Genomic DNA, 12,934 nt, shown 5'->3' with positions numbered 1-12,934 from the left:
GCCGGTGAGGAGACTCGGGTCTCACGGGGCAAAATGACTCCAGCCCGTTGTCTTTCCTCTGCACCATGTTCCTGTGCCAGGCTGGGAGGAGCTGGTGGGGCCCGGCCTGGCTGACAGGCTGAGCTTGGACCCGGAAGGCCTGCCTGTCTGAAGGCTGCTGGCCTCCACTTGATAGTCCTGTTGGATGGGTTTCCTCTGGAAGGAAACCCTCTTGATGATGAGGATGATGATAGGATTCAGGACCTTGAGGGTCCTTCAAATCAACAACAAGCATTTATTAAGCTTAATAGAATAATAAAAAAACAAAGCATCTGCTTTGTTTCAGGTCTGGGGAGAAAAAGAAAGGCAAGCACAGTTCTAGGCTAAGGTGACTTTTTTATTTATTACTGGTCTCAAAGCTAGTTTTCCCAATTGATTCTCAGTTCCTCACTCAGTATATCACTTCAGTTTCTTGGTTCCTGTTAGTTCCATGCCTGAAACATCCTTGATTTTCCTCCTTGCCTTAGTTTCCACTTCTGCCACTTTAGCTTGGTCCCTTGTTATAACTTATATAGGTCTTGGCCCTCTTAAGATCTTAGCACTGAAAGTGCCTCCAACACAAATATCTTCCTTCCTCTGCTATATTTCCCATATCTTGTCAAAATAACCTCTCTATATGGAAGTCCCCTGAATCTTCAGTGACGCCCTGTTGCTTGCCTAATATGATTCGCCTTTTTTTCTTCAAGCCACCAAGGTCCTTCACAATCTTCCCTCATAGAGTAAGCTTCTTGAGGGTAGAAATAGATAAAAATAAATTCTAATCGACACATTTTGTTTTAAAATCACCGATATTTCCTTTTCTATCCCTCCTCCTCTCCATTGACAGAGAGACTATGTCTTAGTACCTGACACAATTCTCCATAATGAAGGATCCCACAATCTCCAAGTTGGAAGGGACCGGATGGCCCATCCAACCCATAGCTGAGTTAGAATCCCTTCTAAGTCACTCCCAATATACGGCCATCCAGTCTTTGCTTAGACCTTCAGGGAGGGGGAAGTTACCAGCCTGTGCCACTTGGGAACCATTTTCCTTGTTGGGAAACTTTGTTTCACTTGAATCAATATTATTATTTAATGGATGTTGTTTGTCCTTCGTGGCAGTTGGAGCAGATTGTTTTCATCTGCCCATTCCACCAGGACAGTCTTCCCTTGCTCGGAGGAGACATTTCCCCAATTCATGGACAGGTTTGAGGCCTCTTGTTTACCCTTAGACTATCTTTCAGTAGGATATGGCCCCTGAACCAAAGGTGGATGAGCCACCCTCAGCAGAGGGGCCAGTCCTCTCTGAATCCCCCTTAAAACTCAGTTAATCAGTACAGATTTGTTAAGCGTGCTCGTAAACACTTTTTAAGCACCTACTGGGTCAGACCCTGTGGTACGCCCAAGCTCACGACCAGATCTCTTTGCTTTCTCCTTCCACCATTCCTTCAGTTGTGTGTTTGTGGGGGGACGTCCTTGTGTCCTAAAACCAGAGTTCCTTGGAGGCTCCGGGGCAAAACTGAGCTCATTAAGTGTGAACTCCAGAAACCCCACATTAGAACCCGGCTGCTCCATTTCCTGCCATTGAATTCCAGTTGGTTTGTGTTTATGTGGGTCCCGCCCGGGGCTCACCCAGTTTTGTTTCTGGTTGTGTGGATGCGTGGTGCTCTGGCAGCTCTGGGGCACTGCTTTGGTCCAAGGCTTGCCAAACCCGGGAGAACACATGTTCTGTGATTGTAAAGGGAAGCCGCGTTTCTGGGAGTCGGGGAGAAAGAGGATGCCTTGGGAAGTGCGTCCTCCTCCTCTGGGGCTCTGGGCCTGGTCTCCTCTCCGCCGGTGCACATGCTTTCCCAACTAGCGGCAAAGAAGGGTCAAGTAGATGTTAGAATAGGAGACTTTAAGTTCATGTGACCTCAAGTTCTCACATGATGGAGAAAACTGAGTCGCCAATGGACGTGTCTTCAGGTTCTTAGCTCATAGCACATAAAACAACAATTTGGCTAAATAATAAGCATTTACTAAGTACCTACTACATGTCAAAGACAACATAGTTTCAACCCTCTGGAGCATAATTTCTATTAGATGGCTGGGACATGTTCCCAAATAAGGAAATACCAGAGAGAAGCAAAATAAGTGAAAAGTTATGTGGGGATAAATATGAACAACTGGGAAGGATCTGGGAGGTCTTGAATGAATAAATGGACATTTATTGAGCACATACGCTCGAAGCTGCTAAACTCTGGAGGTGATTAGAAGTAGAAAATCAAGCCTTTGGGAGCTCCCAACCCACTAAGGAGAGACAGGAATAGGGCAGATGGAAAGAGCCATTGGTTTTGGGTACAGCAGCAGAACAGATGGAGCCCCTTCAGTGTTGGTTCCATCAATCAAACGGTGTCAGTTTTGCATCCAGGACCATTTGATGGTGCTAAGGGCTTGGATCTTTGGTTTGGGGGTTTTCAGTAACTGGGACCACCAAGGAGCTCGATTTCAAGTTCAAGAGGTGTTGATCTTTGGAGGGAGGAATAGAGAAGGACCAGCGCTTTAGCAGGAAAGCCCCGAGAAGAGAGGGCCACGAGAGCCGTAGCTTCCATCCATCCATTGCCTTGGGATCTGTGCAGGGTCGATGTCTTAGTGGTGCGTGGCCATGTTGATTGTATGTGGGGAAGACCAATTCCAAGTGTGAAGGGTTAGAAACCCCCCTCCCCTTTCAAGTTGACTTAGAGCATTATCTGTCATGGTTCTCGCAGGTTTTGAGCGACACATTCCCTATGGTTCAGTGTTAGAGGGTGTTTTGACTCCAGAACAGGCGAGAATGTTGAATTTCACAAAACATTGTCCATTCTCATCCATTTTCCTGTACTTGAGGTTCTAACCCAAGTCAGGGTCATTGGCCAAAGGGCTGATGGACACAGTGGTTTTTCTTTGGCTCCGTTTCAGAGCTCAGACATGTTTCTAACTCTCAGCAACAAGGGAGAGATGTTCCAGGGAAGGGGCGCTGCCCTGCTCCTCTTTGAGGAATTCAGATTCCAGCATCGGGAAGCAAAACACCAGTCACCGGGAGAATGTAAACCCGGGTCTCTTAGCCTTTCATGTCTAATTGATGGTTATCATTAAGAAGGCAAAAATAAACATACCTATCAGCTGCTGTCATTAGGGGATGATTTGTAACCGGCTACAGAGGAAATGAGAAGAAAGGCTATCATTGAGAGCAGATCGGGGCACTGGGTGCCTCCTGACCCACAGCCATTTGTCCACGGCCAGTATTTCTGTTTCGGCTTGTCCCGTGAAGCCGTAAAGAGTCATGATGTGGGTGGGGATTTAGGGAAACTGACTTTTCTGATGGAATGGAGGAAGAGGGAGGGAACTGACACAAGTCCATGGCAGGCCTGGAAAAACTACTCAGAAGGTGTCTCCCCGCAGAAGAGCCGGATGTTAAGTGATCTTCTCAAAGTCTAGATTTGTAGAGTACGGGGGCTCAGAAGGGCCTCAAAGACCATGCTCGCCATTGCAGAATCACAGCATCCAAGCTGGAGGACCGACCCGGTGGCTGTAGGTGCCAACCATGATCCTGACCAGGAAGCCCCGCAACAGCCCAACTTCCAGGGACCCTCCACCCTCTCCTTGGAGATCTTGGGAAGGCCAGGGTGAGGAGGGACCTTCAGCTCTTGAGATAGCTGGTCTCCTTCTGAGCAGCTCCCCTCATAGGAGGGATATTTGTTCCAAGTCTGTGCCTGCCTTCAGGTCCCTCTCAAGGCAAGTGCCCCTTAGGTGGAAAGCGACTGAGACCCAGAGAAAGGTCTGACCCACAGAACTCGGCTCCACCCCCTCATTTTGGAGACAAGGCAGTTAGGCTGAGGGAGGTAAAGGAACTTGTGTAAGGTACCTGTGGTGAAAGTGTCGCAGATGGAATTCGAACGACTTCAGACTCCAAAGCAAAAGCGCTTTTGTGCTGCCTTGGAGAGTCATTTGTCCAAGTGGGCTAGTGGGTAGAGGGCTGGGTCTGGAGTCAGGAAAATCCTCTTCCCGAGTTCAAATCCAACCTCAGAAACATGCTTCTACAGCCTGGGCAAGGCACTTAGCCTGTTTGCCTCGGTTTGCTTATCTGCAAAATGATCTGGAGAAGGAAATGGACTCCGGTGTCTTTGCCAAGGGACTCGGGAAGAGTCAGATAGGGCTGAACGGTATTATTAGTGTTGTTATTATTAATAATTATTATTATAGCCAGTATTTAGGTAACTCTTTGAGGTTTACGAAGCACTTCACAGCAACATTAAGAATATTTTTCTAAATAGAAGTTTCTAAGTTACACTCCAACCCTTAATACCATATGCACGGTGCTCTTGTGAGTCCGGGCAGTGCAGTTTTTGGTTCCATTAGGGAAAGATTATTAGGGGTGTGTGTGTTTGTGTGTGTGTGTGTTAAATCTGAAAGTGCCATATAAACACTACTATTATTTATTGTGACTTCTAATTATTATTAATCATTATTATTGATGGTGACTGACTTCTGAATCTGGCACGGAGACATTGAATCGGTCCCTTTTTCCCTCTAGATGAGTCACCCCTCCATTGTCCCAGGGGCAGAAGCCCCTTTTTAGTTCAGTGTTTCACGCACGCATCCACCCAGGTCCCAGGTCCAGCCCCTCTGTCCCTGAGAAAGCCCATCTGTGTTCTCTCTCTGGGCCTGGCCGGGGGTTCTGCTTTAAGGGGTTTGCATTTCAGTGGGGACATTACTGGAGGCCAGAGAGGAAGAGGGTGCTGGATGTGGATGCTGAGGGAGATGACCTGGTTCTGGGCAAGAAAAGCAGAAGCTAAAGGGGCGGAGCCCCAGTTGGTGGGGGGGGGGGGGTGGTATCTGACCAGCAGGTGCCCCCAGAGCCCTTTAGATCCTTCCCGCTCTAAGTCTGGGAAGTGCCTCCTGCAGGGTGTGGAGCTAAACCTGAGGCTTAATGGAAGCTGTGGATTCTGGGGGTCCAGAGGTGAGCAGGAAAGGGAGCCGCGGCAGGTGGGGGGCGGCAGTGTCGAGGCACAGAGAGGGGAGACAGAGCCTTCCGGGGGAGGACAGAGAGAAAATTTGTTGGCTGGACCCCAGAATGGGGGAGGAGGCGTGTGACAATCGGGAAAGTGACGTCAGGACCGCGTCATGTTTGGTTGTTTAGTGTTTTTCAGTCTTGTCCAACCCCACCACTGGGAGTTTTCTGGCAGAGACACTGGGGGCTTTGCCATGTCCTTCTCCCTGTTTTTACAGATAAGGAGATTGAGGCAAGCAGAGTGAAGGACCCCCCCCAAACCCCCCCACCCCCGTGTCACACGGCTCACAAGTGTCCACGGCCGGACTTGAACTTGGGAACAGTAGTTTTGTGACTCTAGCTCTGACACTGGAGCCCAGAGAAATTCAGATGGATTCAGTCACTGTCCCCGTGGGTCCCAATCAAAGATGCTTTAAATCATGGAACTATCGAAGCGAACGGACTATCAGGCGATTAGAGTCTTGTCCATAAGTGATGATGGTTTGTGGGTATTTCTCTCTGTGAGCTAATGACACCGGGGGAGGCTCCGGCTGCATTAATGAGATGGACAAGGCGTCCGGGGCACCTTTGGCTCTGCCGGGCCAGGGCTGCCTGTGTGCGGGAGCCGTGGAGGCTCCATGGGTGAGTCCCCTACTCTGTCAGGGCCACTTCACTTAATGCAAGGGTCACAGAAGGGGTCCCTGCCCCGAGACCCTCTTAATCAAGAGAGGAAGGAGGAAACATGAAAACATGAAAACATGAAAATCTGTACACAAGGTCAAGGGGGATAATAAACCAAGGGGAGGCCCTCGCAGGAAGCTGGGTCAGGGGGGGCTTCTTGTGGGTGGTGGGGTTTTGTTTTTTTTTTAAATAACTTTTTATTGACAGAGCCCATGCCTGGGTAATTTTTTTACATTATCCCTTGCACTCACTTCTGTTCCGATTTTTCCCCTCCCTCCCTCCACCCTCTCCCCCAGATGGCAAGCAGTCCTATACATGTTAAATAGGTTACAGTAGATCTTGGATATAATATATGTGTGCAGAACCGAATAGTTCTCTTGTTGCTCAGGGAGAATTGGATTTAGAAGGTATAAAGAACCCGGGAAGAAGAACAAAAATGCAAGCAGTTTACATTCATTTCCTAGTGTTCTTTCTTTGGGTGTAGCTGCTTCTGTCCATCCTTGATCAATTGAAACTAAGTTAGATCTTCTCTTTGTTGAAGAAATCCACTTCCATCAGAATACATCCTCATATAGTATCGTTGTTGACATATATAATGATTCCCTGGTTCTGCTCATTTCGCTCAGCATCAGTTCATGTAGGTCTCTCCAGGACTCTCTGTATTCATCCTGTTGGTCATTTCTTACAGAACAATAATATTCCATAACATTCATATACCACAATTTACCCAGCCATTCTCCAATTGATGGGCATCCATTCAGTTTCCAGTTTCTGGCCACTACAAACGGGGCTGTCACAAACACTTTGGCACATACAGGTCCCTTTCCCTTTTTTAGTATCTCTTTGGGGTATAAGCCCAGTAGAAACACTGCTGGATCAAAGAGGATGCACAGTTTGATAACTTTTTGGGCATAGTTCCAAATTGCTCTCCAGAATGGCTGGATGTATTCACAATTGGTGGTGGGGTTTTACTGGGGACCTGAAGGAAGTCAGGGATGGAAGTGAGGAGAGAACGTCCCAAATATGGCGCTTGGGCGGCGCACGGACACAGCCTGGGTGTGGACGGTCCCAGAGCGCCCTCCTCGCCTCTCATTTCCTTCTTGCTGCGCCGCCAGTGCCCACATTGCCGCCTTGTACCCACCAACACACTCAGGCACTGGTTCAGAGTCCTGCCCGTCCCACAAGCTTGTTGATTTTAGCCGGACCTTGGCGTTTGTCTCTGTGGAACTCTTCCCACTTGGGCTCCTCCCAGGGCTTGGGCCCTCAGCCCTTGTGGCCTTGGTTGGCGTTCTTCCCGACATTATCCCCCTCGTGTATCATGGGCAGACTTTGTCAGTGGGCCGACTCTTCCTTTGCCCAGATGGCACAGGGCCACCCAAGCCCTAGCCCCCAGGGCCTTGTAGGGCATCTCCCTCAGAGCTGAGACTAGACCAGGGTTGGGCAGTGGGGCCTGGCCCAGCCTGACCCGATCCAGCCCAGCCCGGCCCAGCCCGGCCCAGCCCAGCCCGGCCCGGCCCACAGCTTTTTATTTGTCCACAAGGAGCACATGGAGGCTGTCAGATGCTTTGATCGTAGGCAAATGCCTGAGACCATCGATCCTTGACAGGTCGTCTAGTCAAGCACCTTATACAGGAGAAAACAGACTCAGACAACTGAAATTATTTTCCAAATTATGTCCTGAAGGCCAGTTAGAATTTGAACCCAGAGCCTCTGACTTGAGTTCAATGTTTCCCCCTGTCCAAGGAGCTTCTGATATTTAAGTCCGGTGTTTTCTTCCGGAATACCAAATTCTGGGGAAGTCTGGGAAGGAGCAGGGAGCCTCGCAAAGTTCCCCCACAGACCCCGGGGCCGGCTGGGACCTTTGCAGAGAGCCACTGGGAGCTGATCTGATAACCATCCCCCAAGTAGGGTTGGGAGCTCAGAGGAAACTCTACCCAGCGCAGAGAACAAGGCTGCCCTTGTCCACCCCAGGCCCAGCCAAGAGCGGCTTCGGCTCTGTGGCGGGGGATTGGCCGTGGCCCTGGTCAGCAGTGGTCAGCACTGGCCTGGGCTTCCCCTAGGCAGCTCCAAGGGCCCGTGACACTCATCCCTACCTTTGGCACGTCCCACCTTTCTCTGCTTTTTTCTGTTTTTTAAAAACCAAGTATTTGGGCTTAGTCTTCAGAAACTGAAATGGTAGTGACAGGGGGTCACCCACCCCCATCCCTCCCAGCCCTAGAGATTCCTAGACACGGGATGGGTCTGATTTGTCTTTTTTTGTTTGTTTGTTTTTTGGGGTTTTTTTTGGAATGTCTCTTCTTTGAGAAATAGTCACAGGGACCCATAAAGATAAAGGATCTTGTTGGCAGCTTTTGGGGAAGAGGGGGAGGGGAAAGGTAACTGGAACAAGGATGATTGATACTAACTCAGCTCTCCCTGGAGAACTTCCTTTCCTACATGGGAGAAGAGTAATTACAGCTGTCTGACGCTCAAATGAGAAATAATATGAAATAAATAAGAAATAAAACAATAATAACTACTAGCATTTCTGTAGTACTTTCACATTTGCAAAGTGCTTAATAAGTGTTGTATGGCCATGACAAACTTGAGAAGCAGGTACTGTTAATGCCCCCATTTTACAGATGAGGAAAAAGGCAAACAGGTGTTTAGTGACTGGGAAGAGAAATCACTTAAAAGCTAGACTTGCAAGACTTCCTGACTCCATGCTCAGTGATTCCTCCCCTACTGTTCTGGGGACTGAGAAAGCCTGGGTTATGGGTTGATGATGGGGGGGGCTGGGAAAGGCTCCTCAATTCCTGCCAGTTGGATTTCCGAGTTCCAATCTCCCCTCATCACGGTCTGTTCTTTCTTCCCCTCTTGAGTTTCTTTAGGATTCTCTGAGTTTGTCCTTGTCCAGCATGCTGTGGCCGTGCGGGGCTATCATGACCCTTTGGGCTGGGCCCTGTCTCGCTAACTTCAGGAGGATGTTGTAGGAGGGGTCACGTGGCCACAACTGCCCTGGTCTCTTGATCTTTCCTTGTGTTCCTGGTGCTGCTTCCTAGTCTTTGCATCAGTCACAATGAGGCTTCCCATGCTTCTCAGGATCGCTTCGTTCTGGGGCGGGAGTGGGATAGCAGTGGAAAAGCAGTGGAAGTTGTTCTACCTAGTTTTCAGCTCATCTTCACCTGTAGTTGATTATACAAATGATTTCTCGGAAGGTTCCCCATCTCTGCTCTGGGTGTTGCTGAGGGAGGCAACTTCCTGGGACCCCAGCCCATGGGGGAAGAGAATCTATCCCCTAGTAATAATTTCATTACAGTCTGGTACAGTGATTTGTTCTGCCATTCTCTGAGAGAGGGACAGCATTGTCTCTGCTTTTTTATTATCATAGACTAGAAGAAAAAAAATCCCCAGAAATAAAGGTCATCTCTGAAAGTTGAGAAATCTTTACAGCTGTTCAATGAGAGGGGCATTTTTCATGATAATTTTGCTTTTCTTTTTTAGCTTCTGGATGCAAGACAGGGACAGCCCCATTCTTCTCTGACATCGGAGGGAAGTGACCCGTTGCCTTCAGGTAAGAGAAGCTGAGAGCAGCGTTTGGAAGCTGGAGAGAGGGTAGAACTGGGTTATTGACTTTGGGCAAGCCATTTGAAAATTGCAACATAATGATCCACTGGCAGGAGACCAGGGAGGCTCAGATCTGGACAGCTGGAGGAGGCAGAAGTGGCCCTGGAGCATGATGATACTTGGGCTTGATGGATCACTGGCGGGATCCCGTGGCTCCAGGGACCCTTTTCTGGAGGAGAGGTGACGGTGGCTGGCCAGGCTGCCCATTTTCCGAGGTGCCTCGTCCACAGTATCCGACCTCTGCTGCTGAGATCCGAGAGATCTAGAGGGAACAGTGTGGGCAGAGAGATCTGGCTGCTGTGGGTTCCCAGGCAAAAACCCTTCCCCGTTGTTTACATTGGAGGCCTTTTTTTTCCCAGTTCCCATTAAGACGGTTGTTCTTGCAAGGGCCCGAAAGGACACAGGAGGCTTTTCTGTGTTGACAGCAGGTGAATATGGCTGTGTCTTTTGTTCCAAGACAAAGACGTTATTCTTGTACTGTGGGTATTCAGCAGTTTTGAAAACAATAAAGTAAGAAGCCGATCGGGGATGGGAGAGTTGACAGTAGCCACACTGACTCTACATTGAGCTCCCATGAAGGCTTCTGGGAAATGGTGAGCCTTCTGCTAAGACAACTGTCCTGAAGCCCAACTCTTGTGCATAGAGGTGACCCCGAGGTCTCAGAGACTGTGCTGGCTGACCAGAAGCTCCCACAGTTCTTGGCCTGGCACCGGACTGTGCTTTTGGTCTGGGACATCTCGGCTCTATTAGGACCAACTCTGACTAAGAAGAGGAATGCTTTTAGACTTATTCTCCTCCCCCTGCCCCCTAAAAATTATCTTCTAAGGCACTGGGAAGTGGTAAATGAAAGGGAATAGCTATATGAGTGAAAAGGACAGTTTCTGCCTCTCTGGATCGCTCCTTTGCTGAGCCTCCTTCCCCCACCCCCAATCCTTCCACCTTTGTCTCCCAATTATCTAGGAATGCAGATGAGAATACAGACTTTTCTGCCTTGTCCCCTTCCATTCAGCATTCACTAAGTGTCTACTATATACAATACATGTGTATTTGTATGTGTCAGGGCCTGGGGATCCACAAGAGAGAACCACATGTTATCAAAGATTTCATTTTCTTTCAGGATGATCATTGTAGAGATAAGGAATAATATCTTCAAAGTCTAGGAATAAAGTTTACAAACGTAATTTCCAGAGGAAAAGGGAGAGCAGGAAAAAGCCTGAGGAGGTATTCCCTCAGGAGATGCTTGAAAGGAACCTAGGAGTGCTGGAAAGTTCATCGGGGAGCTCCAGATGAGTCCCTTCCTATTATTCACCCACTTTAGGTCACTTTTCTTGGTTTTCCTATTTAAGCCCCTGAAAGGCAAAGGCCACACTTAGTACTAACCTTGCCACGTTTGTATGTTCCAATCTGGTGACAGCGGTGGGACAAAGCATGGCTTAAAGCGCCTGATGAGAGGCTTCCAAGTATGGCGGACTAGCTTGGACCAAGGGGCAGAAATGGAGCGTTGTTGATTGTGAGAGTCATAATTAAGATAAAAAAAGGGGTAAAGTGAACAACTTCAAATCGGAACCTATTCAATGAGCATCTATTTAGTTTGTAAGTCTTTGAGTTCACTTCTGTTGTTGCCATTTGCTAAGAGTAGTGTCTGGGAAGTCTCCTCTGTCCGGGTTCTTCCCAAGTTTGGGAGCCTGGCCACGGTCTTTCCTTTCCCTCTCTTGGTTATTCTAGTTTTCCTTCTCCAACTGTCCCTTCTTGGTTTTATTTATGTCCATTTCTCCAACCTCGGATTGATATTAGTGGAGAGCTGTTCCCAAGTTTTTGCTTCTGGCTTGTCTCTTCATGATCTAGCTTACCCATTTCCTTTGTTTCCATAAAGCAGGTCTTCTCCTAAATCTGTATGTAGCCAGGACCGTGGTCCCCCCTTTTCTTCATTCTCCCCCACCATTCCTACCAGAGTATCATGATTGATTGTCAGGTTGTGCTAAGCCAAAATGATCTTCCCCCAAATCTGATCTTTTTGATTTACTTAGTTCCATTATGGTCCTGACCTTTGTAGTCTGGCCAGCCTTATTTTCCACTAATCTATACTTTCTCTATGCCCCGGCCAAACAGGATGACCCATAATTCCCCAAGTAACCCTACCATTTCTGGCCTATAGGTGGGCTTCAGCTCATGTCTGGAACATCTTTCCTCTGCCTATTTTTGCATGTTGAAATCTGGCCTGGTTTTAGACTTTAGGTGAGATGCATTTCATGACCTCTGATGGCCATAATTAGAGGAGCATTTTCTCTTTGGAGATATACTGGCACTGACAGCATATTGTGGAGGGTCTTTCTATGCGACTTGGCCACCTAGTCTGAATTGACCTTGGGGAGAAGGGGCTATTGCAAAGTCATGGCTTTTCAATTAAGGTTAAAATGATCGCATATCTATTTCAGATACTTGGGGTTCACAAACATTCTTTTCTTCCTCCTTGAACAAAAGCATTTTCACAACTTCATTTCCATTCCTACAGATTTTATTACTCACAATTTATCTATCATAGCACAAGCATGGTGTCCTAAAAGTGCTAATCTCTAAGCTTTAAAAGTTTAAAAGTCACTGAGAACTTTGGAGCCCCCTCTCTACTGTCTGAGTTTGGTGGGACTTTTCAAAGCCTTTTAGTTTGTTTAATGCCATCAGTGTTTATTATGTGCTTACTGTATACCAAGTCCAAGGGATCGCAGGTCCTGTCCTTAAGGGACATCCATTCTACTAGGTAATTTGTTCCATCCAAATCTCAGTGCAGAACTTGACTGTCCACTCGGATCTCTCTGTCAGTGGTTCCCATTCCAGCCAGTGGCCCCAAGCTCTCTTCCTCTGATCGGGCTTCTCCTGACTTTGCAGGCCTCTGTACACCCTGTTCTTTTAAAGGCTGAAATGTCCTCCCTCCTTCTGCTAGTTCTTTGAATCCCTCTTACCTACCTCCTGCCCAGTGTTCCCTCCTACTAGGGACTTTTATTCTTTTGTTTCTTTGTGTCCCCAGGGCCTGATACCAGGCACCTGATAAATACTGCTTGGTTGACTTAGTGTACCTTTGTCTCCTCACTCATTGTGTGACAACAGAGTGTTCCCAAGTCTTGATCCTGCCTTAAACTTCAATGACTTTATAAGTATTTTTGCTGCAAACTTAGGAAAGACATCCCTCGGAAGTTCATTTAAGTTTAATTTATACTCATTTAGAGTGTTTTTGAATTTTGAATAATAAATCAAAGCTTTATTTATTTTAATAATTTAATTTTTAATCTATATATTTTTGTTATTTTATTTAATTAATTAAGTAAATTAAAATTTATAATTTTTAAGAAGTTAGAGACCCCTATGCTATTGCATGTTTGGCAGTTTCTGGATGACCCAGTGGGTAGAATAAATCCTCTTGTCAAGTCATCTGTTCTTGTGAAGTCACATCAGAGTGACTTCTGTAACCATAAATGGTTCTCTTTAGGATTTTAAGGCTAAGATTACAAATATTATCCTTTTAGCCACTGAGCAACAGCTGATGAACGCTTTTACAGAAATCAAAAATAGAGCAATGTCTTTCCTAAAAACCGGTTGGTATGTTGAACTGCAATAAGAACCATATCA

General features: G+C 47.4%; 1 protein-coding gene across 2 annotated transcripts in view; it reads left to right on the top strand.

Annotated features, from left to right (window-relative positions):
* Positions 1 to 12,934, top strand: part of SH3BP4 (SH3 domain binding protein 4) — a 106,151-nt gene that overhangs the window by 33,969 nt on the left and 59,248 nt on the right. For both annotated transcript variants that reach the window (XM_031968255.1, XM_031968256.1), the window contains exon 2: positions 9,191 to 9,260. The gene's annotated coding sequence lies outside the window, so the exon portion shown is untranslated. The remainder of the gene's footprint in view (positions 1 to 9,190; positions 9,261 to 12,934) is intronic.

Source organism: Sarcophilus harrisii, chromosome 4, assembly GCF_902635505.1.
Source record: "Sarcophilus harrisii chromosome 4, mSarHar1.11, whole genome shotgun sequence".
Classification (NCBI taxonomy): Eukaryota; Metazoa; Chordata; class Mammalia; order Dasyuromorphia; family Dasyuridae; genus Sarcophilus; species Sarcophilus harrisii.
Note: the sequence above shows the minus strand (reverse complement) of the source record. Positions and strands in the feature narration are given on the sequence as shown.